Here is a 17,864-nt window from a genome sequence, read left to right as displayed (position 1 = left end):
GTACTAGATGTGTACACAACAGTTGTGTGTTTGTACTAGATGTGTACACAACAGTTGTGTACACAAACAAGTATCGAAATCCTAAGAACATATTAAACACTCTAACCATGGATTTTTTTTTTGCCATTTGAGACTGGCAAACTGAGACTAGTCTCAGATGGCTATTTTTTTGCAACTGAGACTCTCAGTTCATGGTCTCAGTTTAACATTTTAAGTACCTTTACATACCTCGACTAAAACATGTTACAAGTAGTAAATTTTGTAACTGTGGGGACAAAATGGTAAAATTGTTTAAAGGAAACCAATATATTGACCAAATACATTCATTTAGGAAAAATATATTGGGCAGTTTATTTGAGAGCTGAAAATATATTGGCCAATATATTGGCAAACTCACAAAATATTGGCCAATATTTTGGGAAGTCTCAAAATATTGGCCAATATTTTGGGAAGTCTCAAAATATTGGCCAATATTTTGGCAAATACCAAGAAATTGGGCAATTTTTTGGCCAAATGGCAACTTTTTACATGGGTTAATTTTGAAAATGAAAGTGTCAAATGCAAGTTTATGTCATGATTTGATATGTCTACAGTGAGCAGCATATCTATTAACCCTTTATCAATCAAAAAAAGATACCTTTCCAAAGTGGAACAGAATTTCCGAAAGTTTTCCGGAAGCTATGTATTTACGCTATCCTTGTTTGTTGTAAAATGAACATAGTTTTTCTCATGCACAGTTGAACCACGTTGTGTTAGTTGATTTTGACAATGGGTACACCTGTAGATATATGATGTATACAATGTGTACACTTGTAGATATATGATGTATACAATGTGTACACTTTTAGATATATGGTGTATACAATGTGTACACTTGTAGATATATGCTGTATACAATGTGTACACTTGTAGATATATAATGTATACAATGTGTACACTTGTAGATATATGATGTATACAATGTGTACACTTGTAGATATATGATGTATACAATGTGTACACTTGTAGATATATGATGTATACAATGTGTACACTTGTAGATGTATGATGTATACAATGTGTGCACTTGTAGATATATGCTGTATACAATGTGTACACTTGTAGATATATGATGTATACAATGTGTACACTTATAGATATATGATGTATACAATGTGTACACTTGTAGATATATGATGTATACAATGTGTACACTTATAGATATATGTATACAATTAGTACATTTGTAGATATATAATGTATACAATGTGTATACTTGTAGATGTATACAATGTGTACACTTGTAGATATATGATGCATACAATGTGTACACTTGTAGATATATGATGTATACAATGTGTACACTTGTAGATATATAATGTATACAATGTGTACACTTGTAGATATATGATGTATACAATGTGTACACTTGTAGATATATAATGCATACAATGTGTACACTTGTAGATATATGATGTATACAATGTGTACACTTGTAGATATATGCTGTATACAATGTGTACACTTGTAGATATATGGTGTATACAATGTGTACACTTGTAGATACCGTATATGATGTATACAATGTGTATACTTGTAGATATATGATGTACACAATGTGTACACTTGTAGAGATATGTGTGCACTTGTAGAGATATGATATATACAATGTGTATACTTGTAGATGTATACAATGTGTACACTTGTAGATATATGGTGTATACAATGTGTATACTTGTAGATGTATACAATGTTTGTAGATGTATACAATGTGTACACTTGTAGATATATGATGTATACAATGTGTACGTTTGTAGATATATGATGCATACAATGTGTACACTTGTAGATATATGATGCATACAATGTGTACACTTGTAGATATATGATGTATACAATGTGTACACTTGTAGATATATGATGTATACAATGTGTACACTTGTAGATATATGATGCATACAATGTGTACACTTGTAGATATATGTTGCATACAATGTGTACATTTGTAAATATATGATGTATACAAATTGTGTACACTTGTAGATATATGATGTATACAATGTGTACACTTGTAGATATATGATGTATACAATGTGTATAGTGGTAGATATATGATGCATACAATGTATACACTTGTAGATATATGATGTATACAATGTGTACACTTGTAGATATATGATGTATACAATGTGTACACTTGTTGATATATGATGTATACAATGTGTACGTTTGTAGATATATGATGCATACAATATGTATACTTGTAGATATATGATGTATACAATGTGTACACTTGTAGATATATGATGTATACAATGTGCACACTTGTAGATATATGATGTATACAATGTGTACACTTATAGATATATGGTGTATACAATGTTTACACTTGTAGATATATGATGTATACAATGTGTATAGTGGTAGATATATGATGTATACAATGTGTACACTGTGTATACTTGTAGATATACGATGTATACAATGTGTACACTTGTAGATATATGTTGTATACAATGTGTACACTTGTAGATATATGATGTATTTATTGTGTACACTTGAAGATATATGATGTATACAATGTGTACACTTGTAGATATATGATGTATACAATGTGTACACTTGTAGATATATGATGTATACAATGTGTATAGTGGTAGATATATGATGTATACAATGTGTATGTTTGTAGATATATGATGCATACAATGTGTATAGTGGTAGGTATATGATGTATACAATGTGTACACTTGTAGATATATGATGTATACAATGTGTATAGTGGTAGATATATGATGTATACAATGTGTATAGTGGTAGATATATGATGTATACAATGTGTACACTTGTAGATATATGATGTATACAATGTGTACGTTTGTAGATATATGATGCATACAATGTGTACACTTGTAGATATATGATGCATACAATGTGTACACTTGTAGATATATGATGTATACAATGTGTACACTTGTAGATATATGATGTATACAATGTGTACACTTGTAGATATATGATGCATACAATGTGTACACTTGTAGATATATGTTGCATACAATGTGTACATTTGTAAATATATGATGTATACAAATTGTGTACACTTGTAGATATATGATGTATACAATGTGTACACTTGTAGATATATGATGTATACAATGTGTATAGTGGTAGATATATGATGCATACAATGTATACACTTGTATATATATGATGTATACAATGTGTACACTTGTAGATATATGATGTATACAATGTGTACACTTGTTGATATATGATGTATACAATGTGTACGTTTGTAGATATATGATGCATACAATATGTATACTTGTAGATTTATGATGTATACAATGTGTACACTTGTAGATATATGGTGTATACAAATTGTGTACACTTGTAGATATATGATGTATACAATGTGTACACTTGTATATGATGTATACAATGTGTACACTTGTAGATATATGATGCATACAATGTGTACACTTGTAGATATATGATGTATACAATGTGTACACTTGTAGATGTATGATGTATACAATGTGTACACTTGTAGATATATGATGTATACAATGTGTATAGTGGTAGATATATGATGCATACAATGTATACACTTGTATATATATGATGTATACAATGTGTACACTTGTAGATATATGATGTATACAATGTGTACACTTGTAGATATATGGTGTATACAATATGTACACTTGTAGATATATGATGTATACAATGTGTACACTTGTAGATATATGATGCATACAATGTATACACTTGTATATATATGATGTATACAATGTGTACACTTGTAGATATATGATGTATACAATGTGTATAGTGGTAGATATATGATGTATACAATGTGTACACTTGTAGATATATGATGTATACAATGTGTATAGTGGTAGATATATGGTGTATACAATGTGTACACTTGTAGATATATGATGTATACAATGTGTACACTTGTAGATATATGGTGTATACAATGTGTATAGTGGTAGATATATGATGTATACAATGTGTACACTTGTAGATATATGATGTATACAATGTGTACACTTGTAGATATATGATGTATACAATATGTATAGTTGTAGATATGTGATGTATACAATGTACTGTACTGATAAAATGAAAATACTGATGGTAGATACACATTATTAGTTATGGACCATGACACCACAATGAAAAGTCTATCAATAAAAGTCATTTGTATTCTGAGGTTTGAAGGTAGAGCTACTTACCATAAGTGTATTGGAGTAACAAAGTGGATGAGCCAATAAACCTTTGAATTTTCTGAGTGATGACTACTGCAATAAAAAAAGTTGATAAGGTTGACACTAAAACAAAGCAGGACAAAAAAATGTCATGACACTTTTACTAAATCATACATCTATTCGATTCATCTCTCCATCCATCATTCCATCCAGCCATCCATACTTCTCACTCACTAATTAACTCACTCTCCCTATTACATATACATATTACATACACACAGATACACATATACATACATACATACATACATACATACATACATACATACATACATACATACATACATACATACATGCATACATACATACATACATACATACATACACACATACATACTAGACATACATACATACATACATACATACATACATATACATACATACATACATACATACATATACATACATACATACATACATACATACATACATGTACTCCGGCTGGGCGTTAAATTTTCGACTGACAGTTACAAATGAGGCTATATTGACCAATCAGGGAAAAGCGTGAAGACCGGTGTATCAGCAGAGTAGCAAATTTATCAAATGTCAGTGGCAGGAGTGTATTTGCTGTGTATGAGATCCAATTAATGGCATCCAGGGAAGAGTGATTAGACGCAGACAATCATAATAAAAACATGACCCCTGACTGTGACTGAACAGATAAGACTTCCGTTCAACTTACAAACAAACATACATACATACATACATACATACATACATACATACATACATACATATACAATATACACACATACAGACATCTCCCCCTCCCCCACTTCATCAATACATCTATACATGCATCCCTCCTACCGACAATATATTTATCCATCCATCCCTCAATATGTACATAAATTCATCCATCGACACACATTCATCTATCCATCCATACCATCATCACTATACATCCCTCTATCTATACAACTCTCCCTTCAACCTTCCATAAATATATTCATTAATTCATTCATTCACACACACACACACACACACACACACACACACACACACACACACACACACACATTCAAACATACATTGTGAAAATACACACACATACACATCCATGCCATAGCTATAAAGTTCAACCTTCCTTAAATCTCTTCCTCCCTTCATCATCCATCCATCCATTTATCCATCTACATTTTATTCATGTATTGTTGAAGAACTATTACCTCCTGCTTGGTATCTTTGTTGAATCTTTTTGCTAACTGTACAGATGAGGTTTTCAATGAATGGGTGGACAAATGTCTGTACAGCTCAATGCTCCACATCAAACATACCAGTAATTTATCTAGTATGCAGATAAAAATGATAGGTTATTAGAAAACATGCACAATAAGTTTAAATACATGTTTTATATAATGACTGATTTCTATGATAAGGAGGGTTAAATATTTACTTTGTCCATTTATTGTCCTTATATTTGGTGAATTCAATTAGCCATTCATTGGCAGTTAGCATCAATCCATGACAAAGTTTAATTTTGTTTTCCCCTATTTATTCTACTGTTTTTTCAGTTTTTACATGTGGCTTTCATTAGTCACAATGAGAAGAAATGAAAAAATTATGTGGAAAAAAACTTGCATAAAAAATCTGAAAACACAATACATGACTTTTGGTTTCACAGTATAATTCATTTTCAGTGTAGAATGTTGCACACTAAAAGTGATAGTATTATCTACCTGATTTGAATATACATATTTCCAACACATCAGGAACACTAAGTTTTCACACCCATGTAATATCCTTTACCTGGGACAGAAGTGATAGGAAAAACATGTTCAGTAATCTGAAATGTTTGCTTAAAGGGACCTGAACTGTATGTGAAACACAACAAATGATATTATATTTAGTATATATATGGTTATGCATCCCTTCTAATTCTGAGTCAAAATTATTTCACAGCAAAGATTATCATAACTTTGCAGGTGCCACCATTCAGAGAGTTTCAATGTAACAATCATTCAATCAATCAATAAGCTATGAGTTTTTGTAGCCTCTGGAATAGTTTATATTAAGTTAAAACGAAAACTAAATACTTACACCAGCTGTGGACCTGCTAATTCATGTCTTGGAATTTTACTGGAGATGCCCACTGAGAAGTTCATATCATACTTGAGAATTTCTCGGATTTGTTGGTACATGCCAAAAAATACATCATTTAATCATTAATATAATATATCTAAATATCAGGTTTGATTTCAGCCAACAGTAAGCAATGATTTAGCATGTTTCAGTGAGTTGAATAAAATAAATAACATCTCGTAGGCAACAAAAATTAACCCAAAAAACCTTCCAAACTCAGCTTGTGCCCCTTTAATGTCTACCATTTACAGGTATGTATAGAAAGTGTTTGTGTTTCAAGTTTGAATTTACAGGTATGTATAGAAAGTGTTAGTGTTTCAAGTTTGAATTTACAGGTATGTATAGAAAGTGTTAGTGTTTCAAGTTTGAATTTACAGGTATGTATAGAAAGTGTTAGTGTTTCAAGTTTGAATTTACAGATATGTACAGAAAGTGTTAGTGTTTCAAGTTTGAATTTACAGGTATGTATAGAAAGTGTTAGTGTTTCAAGTTTGAATTTACAGGTATGTATAGAAAGTGTTTGTGTTTCAAGTTTGAATTTACAGGTATGTATAGAAAGTGTTAGTGTTTCAAGTTTGAATTTACAGATATGTATAGAAAGTGTTAGTGTTTCAAGTTTGAATTTACAGGTATGTATAGAAAGTGTTAGTGTTTCAAGTTTGAATTTACAGGTATGTACAGAAAGTGTTAGTGTTTCAAGTTTGAATTTACAGGTATGTATAGAAAGTGTTAGTGTTTCAAGTTTGAATTTACAGGTATGTATAGAGTGTTAGTGTTTCAAGTTTGAATTTACAGGTACATATAGAAAGTGTTAGTGTTTCAAGTTTGAATTCCTTTGTTGCTCTTAAACGTTACAAGGGCCAAAGCCATTAGTATTATTTTAAGAAATTGTTTGAGAGATTTATTGATCCCCCAGTATGTATCAGTGTTTAGATCTATAAATAGAGAAAACATTGTCTACGTCTAAAATTTGTAGATATAATTACTGTATAATACTGTACAAGTGTATATATGGTCATTGATGATAGAGGAACTGTGATATGGTTTACATTATGGAGCATGCAATTAGAAAGTCCAGTGTTCTGATGTAAGTTTGTTGGTACAAATAGTTGAAATGGTAAATAAGTTTAGTCTATATTTTCTACTGTTATCTAAGTATACGTTTTAACAACATAGCTAGGGGATAATTGGTTTTCTGTTGTAATGCAACGTTTTACATTTTAAGAAGAGAAGAGGTAACAATGTGATCTAGTTTGTGCTCTTGTGTATTGCTATGGTAACGGTATCTCTTTTTGGAGGATGTATTGGCTCTGAAAAGAGCCGTTTGGTTTGTTTACCTTACGGTAAATTATTAGATGATCTCATACAGTTCATGGTATTGTCATCTTGACTCATCTTCAGTTCTTGTCTTTTATCCAATCTTTGTTGTCATCTTTGATGGATATGACATCATCATTGGTATGCACAGTAGTTGTAGAATGGGACTTGATTGAAGAATACCAAGGAATGACTTCTTTGTTTTTGACACTATACTAAATCATAACATACACATTGCTGGGATGAAGGAATTCTTCTTTTTTAATATCTCCTTAATATCTGTAAAAAGAATAAAATGAACACCAATATTAGATAAAATATAAATATATGATATATCATAATTTATTTTTAAAATCCTAAAGTCCTTCCAGTAGGATGAGGGGGAAAAATAAACATATCTCCTATCTTCACATGAACAAGTAGAGGTGACCTTTGACATTATATCTATGTGACCTTTGACACTGCATATACTGACATCACATTTCCAGTATTCAACCTGAACACAGTGATAAGGGATTTTTACTATAAATAACTTGTCTTCCACACCACTTTGATGTTAATTGTGTAAATGACTTGATATCCACACTAACCTGAACACAGTGGTGATAAGAGTTCCAGGCTTCTGTGAAGTTTCCAATTTTTTTTTACTATAAACAAAACTTGTCTTCCACACCACTTCAACTTTTAATAAAAACTATCAGTTTATCAGATCTAAGATTTCTCCTTTTCAGGGTCTAGAACTATTACCACAGACATTACCTGTCATTCACCTCACTTATGAAGACATTTTGGAGAACACTGATTTATGACAGTTCCTATAATCTATGTCAAAGCCAAATCATTTGATGTTAATTATGTAAATGAATTGATATCCACACTAACTTAGGTTACCATATTTATTTCATGCACATTGCATGATTATTTCATATATTTTCAAATTTATATTAAATATTTTTTTAAAAATTCTCCAGGTAATTAATGTCAGATATAATCAGTTTTTAGTGCATGTTTATTTTTATGTAATATATGTAACATTCAATCTATCTGCTAACAGGCAAAAAATTTGTAAAAAATGGATTTCTACTCAAATGGTTACCATAGAAACCACATAATTTTACCTAAATTTGCATTTAACAAACTCTCCATTTGTTACCATGACCAGAGAGTGATACTTTAAAAATGTTTCCCACACCATAATGTATGGGATGTCAAGATTGAAAGAAAGGCAGAATTAAAAAAAGGTTGCCATGGTAACCAATAAATCTTTTTGAACATAACATTTTCCAAAATTCTATGTAATCACTACTTGTTAAGAAAATTTAAGTTTGAACGTTCTATCTCACTTAGAACAAAAACTATAAAGAAAACATAATTTTTGAACAGAATTTGTAAATATTGTTGCTATGGTTACCCTACCTTCCTTATGTGAATTAAATTTTGAAGTTTTTGTTAATTAGTTGTATAAATGAACAAAACATCAATTAAATTAAAAAGTTGTCTATAATAGTTTTACAAATTTAATTTTTCATGAATATTAAATGTTTATTTTCCATGGATAGTTGCCATGGAAATTCAATATTTGACTTCAAAAAAACATGTCATACATCATATCATATCACAACTAAATTTTCCCCTCATAAAAAAAGTTATAAATGCAATTTATAGCAATTCTATCTAAGGAAGAATATTCTAATTTGCCAGTTGTATTGAATGTGTAGTCTGATGTTTGACCTTTGACCTTTGTTTACATTACAGGTCAGTGGAAAGTAACCAAGACACTGTATGGTCAAAGTGGTCCAGTAAAGTTCAAACAAGTGCAAGGAGTGACCACAACTCACCTTGGTCAAGTGGTCATGGCAGACGAAGACAACAATAGTGTACTCACCTTGAAATCAACTTATGAAGTTGACTCTGAAATTAGATTTGATGGTCACTTTCCTAATAAATTCAAACCTTATGATGTTGCCGTGACAACAAGCAATACATATTTCATGACAGATTCTGGTAATGACCAAGTCGTCATGTTTGACAAATCTTCTAAAACTACTCAAACATTTTGTCAAAATGATGACATTAAACCAAGAGCAATTACTTTACTGGATGAAGGATTTGTTGTCACCGATGACAAAGGTCACAGAGTGGTCAAGTATGACATGAATGGTGAAAGTGTAGCAGAGGTTGGAGGTCATGTCCAGCCAAGTCTACTCTATAACCCTCAGTGTGTTGTGGTCAATAGTGATAACAATGTAATTGTCTCTGACAGGGGCAGAAGTGGTGAGGATGGTAGCATCAAAGTGTTTGGTAAACAATTACAATATCTGTTCACAATGTGTAGTGATGTGAGGAGACCCTATGGGCTAAGTGTAGATTTATGGGACAATGTTTATAATATTCAGTACCCTAGGGAGTTAGGTAGGGGGATTGTGAAATATACAAAGAATGGAGAAGAAGTTGAAAGATTTGGAGATTATCTACACTGGGGTCGTTTCATTGCTGTTAGTAAGTATGGACAGCCTAAGATTATAGTTTCAGACCCAGACTTCAACCGTGTCAGAGTTTACACCAAATAAAGAAATCTACTTTACACTACGGTGTATATTTTACAATAAAAAAAATTATTTTATCATTTTTAGTGAAATTCTCAGAGAATTTTATTGAATATAGGATAATAAAGAGATGTGAGGTCAACAACACTTTAATCTTGTAAACAACATTGTCTGCACAAAAATATTCTCTAGTTTGCATATTTTGAGAATTTTTTTTGGATAAAAAACACTCTACATGTGTGTCGCTATTTTTTGTGATGTTTCTTATGATATTTGTAAACATTTTGGAGAATGTTTTGGTGCAGAACTAGAGGAATATTGGATTTTTCATATGTTGAAAGTTGTGACGTCACAATTTGTATTTACCGCGTCGTTACGATACGACAGCCATTACCATTAGACTGATCAAGTATTTATTTATTTTCACACTTTCTGATAAAAATTATGACTGGAAATGACACTATACAGGTGTCGCTACATTTACTGATGTACACTAAAACATTTTTGGATAAATCCAAGAATATTTTGTGACATAATTTGAGTATTTTTGAAGTAACACATGCAAACCGGTCATGACGTCCGGACTTCAACATATGCTATTTCCATCTGAGAATTTTATATTGGCCATAAAACTACTTGTGTGTGCAGAATAATTATAAAACTTTACCTGTACATTCTTTGATGTTAGTTGATTATGTTGTGTAAAGTTGGTTTCATTTGGATGTCACTCGACGGCTGTTATTTGATGATAAAACTAGGAAACACTGAGTGCGTTCATCACTCAACGGATTCCATATTGCAAATGAACGGCCGTCTGATGTAGTCACGAGAGGGCGCTATAACACTTTCAGTTACTAAGTATCAGGCGCTTGTCGCAATCGTGATTTGTACAGTAGAAGTACCGTGCAGCCTTTTATTACACTGATTATTGAAATGTGAATTTTGAATTCGTTACTGATTTAAAGTATACAGACATGGAATGTACACGTTTAAAATTCAGAAAAATCCCAAGTTTGTAAGTTTAATGTTCCGAAAGCTGTGTAAAATTATTTATCAAAATTATAAGCTTATGTATCTACTTACAATATCAAGAAGCAGTGTAACCGTCGAATTTTCTCAGAGCTCAAAAAGTCAGGGTGTTTTTTAAAAGAAGTTCAACATATTCCCACATTTTTATGTGCAGTTATTTGGGTTATTTGAAACTTTGAATTCCACTTTTTACAAGTAAAATATTTAAACCCTTGTAATAAAACTTGACGACTTTGCCTTGGTCTGACTAATGATTTAAAGTGGATTTTATTATCTTTGACATTTTTTATTACGTCATATCGTCATTGTATTTGAATTTCTTGTCAACCACAAAACGGTTGGTCATATTACATTTTTTTCATTTGCATTTCTGACACTAAACCAAATGAATTTTGTTTTACAATGTATTTATCGAGGTATTACATGGGTGTTTATTTTATTTTTTACTTTTTAAAGTTTGAGAGAGAGAGATAAGTAGAAGTGATCTCTTATCATAGCATATTGCCGACATTATTGTAGTCACCCTCTATATTATGCAACACGTTTAATATTTAACATTCAGTCCCATAGTCTACATCTTTTCACCGTGTTTTCGGGAGGACACTTCAGTACCCTGGCATAGAGGTGATGACTTTCATATACCTCGACAATTAAAACAAATGACCCAAGACGCAGCATAAATAATAAATAAAGAATTTTAAAAACGGTTTACTATTGTTGGGGGGGGGGGGGTACATGAAGAGTGCATTTTTAAATATCAGGGGACATCATGTCAAGTCCTACACTTACGTAAATCAATACACTTGTCTCGCTCCAATACATTATATAACATCCGATCCCCAGTGAAAAACATGATGACGTCATCGTGAAAAACATGATGGTTTACAATTCCTACTGTAAATCGCCCACTAGAAAATATTAATAATAAATGGGGAGAAAATGTAATATTAAAAATAAAAATGATAAAATAGGAAAATAATGTAGTATACATAACTTGGCAAAAATCGCTCTGATCTTGGAAATTTCAAAGACGAGACGGTTAGTAAATCAGATGATTGTTTGTTGGAATGTGACGAGTATGAATAATTAAAGTTAGGTTAAAGTACAAAAAGTAAATACAAGTTTAAACTCGTAGAGGGCGTATTTTACATGTCATAATAACGAATTTGTCCAGTTTAGGACCAGAACCGAGTGTTGTAATACAAAACATGTACAATTACACCTCTGATCTTGTAAACTTAATAGTCTGCAAGTAAGATACCATGTTAGGGCGCCCTCGTCGTTGAGGTGTTGTGATGTCCAAAATATGTATCATGATTTACTTTTAATACCCCTGGTCTTGTCCACGATATTATTGTTCAGGTGAGCAAGATCTATGAGATGGGTGATATCAATGTTGGAGAGGGCAGATTTGAAATTGTCTGTTGACTTGGATTGTTGAATGGACAGTGGTAAGAGATTCCATATCGGAATTGTTGAATGGACAGTGGTAAGAGATTCCATATCGGAATTGTTGAATGGACAGTGGTAAGAGATTCCATATCGGAATTGTTGAATGGACAGTGGTAAGAGATTCCATATCGGAATTGTTCGAAGAATAAGTGAATAATTAGAACAGTTTTTCTTGGTAATGATCGATATGTGTGAAATGTGTGAAATAACGTTGTTGTAAACGAGGCTGTTTTAAAGAATGTAATAAAATGTGTATTGTGTCTGATACAAATTTTCGATTTGAGTGCGTGACAATGACTAAGTATTAACTTTTATAGGAAGAAAACTGTATCAGTAACCTTTTTCAGAAATTTTCCAAATCGACAATTCCGATGTGTGGGCTGTGAGAATATATTGTTATACATGTATATCATATTACGATACGTGTAGTAAATCTTACATCGTTTACTAAATAACCAAATTTAACAAAAGTCAGAACTCTTGTCACTTTGAAAATTTGTTATCACATACAATCAATAAACGTACAAAATGTGTAACTCTTTGCCATCATAGAGGGCGCTAGTCTGGTGGATCTATTGATAAGTCGAGATGGTATCAGTGTTATGGCTGTAACGCAGTCACTTGTGAACCAATATTCCATTCCAGGATGGTAATATTCTAGTCTAGGATGATCATAATACAAAATTATGACGTTATTATAGGTATTTACAATATTAAAAAAATACCGTTACCGGTGACTTGTGAAATAGACGGTCACCGGTAACGGTATTTTGACTATCGTAGATACCTGTAATAACGTCATTATTTTGTATTATGATCATCCTAGACTAGAATATCACCATCTTGGAATGGAATTTTAGTTCGAATTCACAAGTGACTGTGTTGTAACGGTGTTTTGGACGGAATACTTTCAGTAACGTTCCTCGAAAATGGTAATGAATCACATCCCATGTGATCTGACGATTATCTCATCATTGTAGCTTCCACTATCCTGACTTTTAGACCTATAGAGACGTGTCGTGGTCAACAAACAAACATTGAGGTATCAACCCAGGGTATCAACACCTCATTTGACAGTACGTACAACCAACACAAACTAAGGGAGCCTTCAGTAATTACAAGGGGGGGGATTAGGATGGGACTGTCGTCTCCGTCATGCTAAAAGGTGACCCTGTCTCAACTTTCTTTCTCTAAAACATGACCCTCCCCTTATATCAATAAATATATGTGTTTGGATCTCATTGGTTGAGATGAAGGCCACAATTCAACTAGTACACCCAGTAATTAGATTGGTACACTCTTGACATCGTCAGGAGAGAGGTCAACATCTCCACATCATTATCCCTAGTATATCTTACCCAATTGCTCCCATTTTACACCTGTGAGACCCTCTCCTCTACTTACACCACAACTTACATGGTTGTTAGCAGCAATTTCATATTAGGTTCATCTTATGATACCTATAATCGGAACACCAACACTAACCCGTCGATTTGGAACGGGTGGCAGCGATGGGATGACAAAAATCCAAAAATAATAATACAATGTTAAGCAATACAATGAGTCAAATAAAATGTGATCCTCCTAATCCCATTTTCTATAGTATGGCCCTCCCCCGAGAGCCGCGGTTTGTAATAAGTGATCCCCCCTCCATTCCCGGCCCTCCCCTTGTAAACATTGAAGGCTCCCTAAATATTCAATCTCAGGAAGCTAAGTGTCATGTACGCTATTTCATGAAAATCAAAGATATTGTTAGCATCACTGATATCGGAGAGTGAATAATTCATTCTTTAATAGCAGATTCTTCTTTTTTGTTCATGATGTCTAAAATTAATACAGAGAGAATAAAAACGATTCTGTTCGACGTCATCACTTTCACTAGGCTGAGCACAAGATGACCCCAGGCTATCGTATTCGGGTTTTATCTATTTGGAGAAGTAATTTTTAATCTGCAGACAAACTTATCTGAACATTACAAGTACATGCACATAATATACACAATGAAAAGTATACATACGCGCAATGAAAACTAAGCTAACAACTATTCGGAGTTATGGGTTGCATATTTTCTATGATGAGTTAGCCTAACTCATTGACAAATCTCTACTTTTCACTCCTTATCTAATTGAACACAAGCAGTGTGTTCCTCTGTGTGAAACAGTGACCAGAATCAGTGATTGCAAACAGTTCAGTCGAGTGAATAAGCATAGAGAGATTATATATACTTGTAACTAGGCAACATGAGAAAAGAAGTTGAGGACATTTTCCTTTACAAAATTTGAACTGAGCAACAAAGTCAAACATTTGGACATGACAGAAAAATCCCAAGAGACTGGTGTCAGGCTAATGACTGAGGTACGCTTAATATATTCACCAAACTAAATATTTGTGGGTATTGTGGCCGCTGAAATGCAGAAATATGCTATGGTGCATAAAAGTTCTTTCTATCTGTGTTTTCTCTTCTCCACTGGATACACCGTGTACGTACGTGTTGGGATTAATACACTGATTACGACATACAACGTATATTTAACCATAAACAAAATCACGGTGTAATCTATCATACCATGGGTTGAAACTGAAAGTAGTCGTTCCAATGCTGATCATGTGTTCACTGACTCTGTAACAGATGGTGAATACTGATAACGTTATCGGTCACATACATATACCAAACAGTTTTATCACGATTTTTTTCTACGAAAACATCTTTTAAAAAGATATAGTATAAATGGTTCCAATTATCAGACGACCTATCGATACAGATAAAATATCGATAATATTGAAATATAAACTTGACAAGTATTATATGAAAGAGATAAACTAACACGGGTTTCTAACTATAAGATCGCGTATTCCACACACCGATAAATATAAACGAAATGATTTCGCGATGTGTCGACTTACGCTATCCTAGAACACAGGGGCGTGTAATATTTCATAGATTGTTGTTTTCTTATTGCTTAGAATGCCGTTTTCTTAGGAAAATATCGTACGAATCTTGCTGCTACAAATGTATCAATCTCTATACTACTAAGTCTCTTCCCTTTTAATGTAGGAATATATATTAATCAAAAGGTTGTTATATTTAGTCTGTAGACCTGGAAAACAACAATCTATGAAATATTACACGCCCCTGTGTCCTAGAAACCCCTTTCATATAATTATTATTTGCCACCCATCTCAATATTATCGATATTGTATTGTATTCTGAAACATATCTTGGGAAACAAGTGCCTGTGAACTGCGCATATCGAGGGTTTTACCCGTTTTTTTTGTAATGCGATATCGGATGTATGTTTGTCCCTGATAATTATATGATAATACATAACATAGATAGGTTTAGAAACAAAATGATAGTTAGGACTGGTATAAACTATTCGAGAAACACAGACAGTTATTGAAGACACGTCTATTTCACAAAGAAAAAGCCGTCACATTCATAGAAATACAACATTCGACGTGTCTGACATGTATTTTCATTTTACCTGATTTCTCTTTATTTAATCCTGAAAGGGTTCGAAACTAGTGACGTAACGTCACGCTGGCGAGGGATTTTCCCGGAAGCGCACCGAACGGCATGGAATGGAATGTGTGTGCTTGTCACATGGCAGAGTTTCATAGACTTGGGGGGTCTTTCCAATTCGCTGAATAAAGTGGAGGATGACTTAATGTTTATTTCATTGTAACCCCCTCTTTAAAAAGTGGAACGGAAAGCGATTTTACTTTTAATACCGTTCAGTTGATGACCAACACTGCAAGAACAGCGCCTACTACACTGAATCTCGGGAAACAAGTGTCTGTGAAATGCTCATGACCCCACCCCCCATCAACAATTTTCAAAATAGCGTGAACCCCCCCCCCCTGCCAATTTCAAAAACAGAGTGACCCCTTACAAATCCACCCCCACCCCCAGGCCGAAGAAACTGACCGGTCCCTAATCTCATAAAAGCCAATACTTTACAGAATGTCAGGAAAAACTCTAGGTAACAGTTCCATCAAGTAAAACCTACAGTACCGTACCATATGCTAATCGCCTAGCATTCTCGCAAACAAGAGTTGTTATTTCGTGAATGAATCCACTCCACAGGAGCTGTTGTAGTCTACGTCAAGACTGGCCGCATTACGTACTTAATGTACTCCATCACTATCCCCAAGTGACATTGAGTACGTTATACGGCCAGTCTGGACCTAGACTAGAGCTGTTTTGGCACTGTTGATACGGGCGATCCAAGGGTCTTGCCAGGCCTCTTGCCTCCAGCTGGGGGCATGGGTAAACGAGACTGAGTGCGAAGCACGAGTTTGAAAGTTTGAAATTTACAAAAAAATGAAAGTAAAAGATCAAATATATAATGTCTAGCCATAGTAAATACATTTGTACCTTCAATTGTCATCTGTAGTAGTAAACTGATCTGTCAAAGCCAAAGTGAAAGGATTCACGTTTTGGTAAGTTTTTGCTAATGAACCCAAGGCGAAACAATGCAAAGCGAGTCTTAAAGAATTTTTTCTATGTTTTTTTTTCTTTTTTCTTCTTCTATTTTGCTGCTGGAATTTAGATTGTAAATTAATCAGTAATTAATGCAATTACTTAGTTTTTTAATTTTCTTAAATAGATTTGTTCAGAGTATTATGGGGTTTCGTGTCTTACTCTCTTCTTTGATCTGTGAACCTTTTCTTTATATTATTCTTCGTCCTGTGTCTATAATGTCTTCTACTTTTGTGAAGTATTTTCTTTTGAAAATGTACAATAAACATCAAAATTATTTTAAAAAATAAAATAAAATAAACCATTCACGATCGCCAACTTTGTATCTTCGAGGGTAGTTCTTAACTTTCTGTTTTTTGCTACATGTGGAATCCAACATGGTTTTTGTTTGAATGGATGTACGCTTGTTTGTTAATGTCAAATGGTGATATAATCTCACTTTTCGAATGTTTGGCAAAAAAAATGTTTCTGGTCAACGCACATCACTTAAAAAACCCCGCCTCGGTCTTTTTCCCGTGTTTGTCCAGCCCATGCAGTCTGCAGATCTGTAGGGAAACACAAAAGTATCCCTCCCTACTTCAGTGAAGACAACTGCAGAGCCAATCATGAACAAGTAAATGACATCTGCCCCACATACACACTTGCTCTAAAGTACTAGATAAAAAGAACAGTAACTGCCATAAATAGTAGATAAAT

The 17,864-nt window shown here is 33.1% G+C and overlaps 1 protein-coding gene and 1 long non-coding RNA gene across 3 annotated transcripts in view; one reads left to right on the top strand and one right to left on the bottom strand.

The window, feature by feature from the left end:
* The window catches only part of LOC144448598 (uncharacterized), a 55,863-nt gene that overhangs the window by 872 nt on the left and 37,127 nt on the right, over positions 1 to 17,864 (top strand). The window lies entirely within an intron of this gene.
* LOC144448436 (uncharacterized) lies at positions 4,224 to 10,994 on the bottom strand. Of its 2 annotated transcripts, XR_013482099.1 has the most exons (5): positions 10,872 to 10,994; positions 7,679 to 7,937; positions 5,939 to 6,008; positions 5,429 to 5,547; positions 4,224 to 4,292 (listed from the first exon to the last, which is right to left on the bottom strand). It is a non-coding gene; the product is annotated as an uncharacterized LOC144448436 (long non-coding RNA). The 2 variants fall into 2 exon arrangements; XR_013482098.1 differs by lacking the exons at positions 7,679 to 7,937; positions 10,872 to 10,994 and adding an exon at positions 6,300 to 6,471.

The sequence above is a fragment of the Glandiceps talaboti genome, chromosome 17 (assembly GCF_964340395.1).
Source record: "Glandiceps talaboti chromosome 17, keGlaTala1.1, whole genome shotgun sequence".
NCBI lineage: Eukaryota > Metazoa > Hemichordata > Enteropneusta > Spengelidae > Glandiceps > Glandiceps talaboti.
Note: the sequence above shows the minus strand (reverse complement) of the source record. Positions and strands in the feature narration are given on the sequence as shown.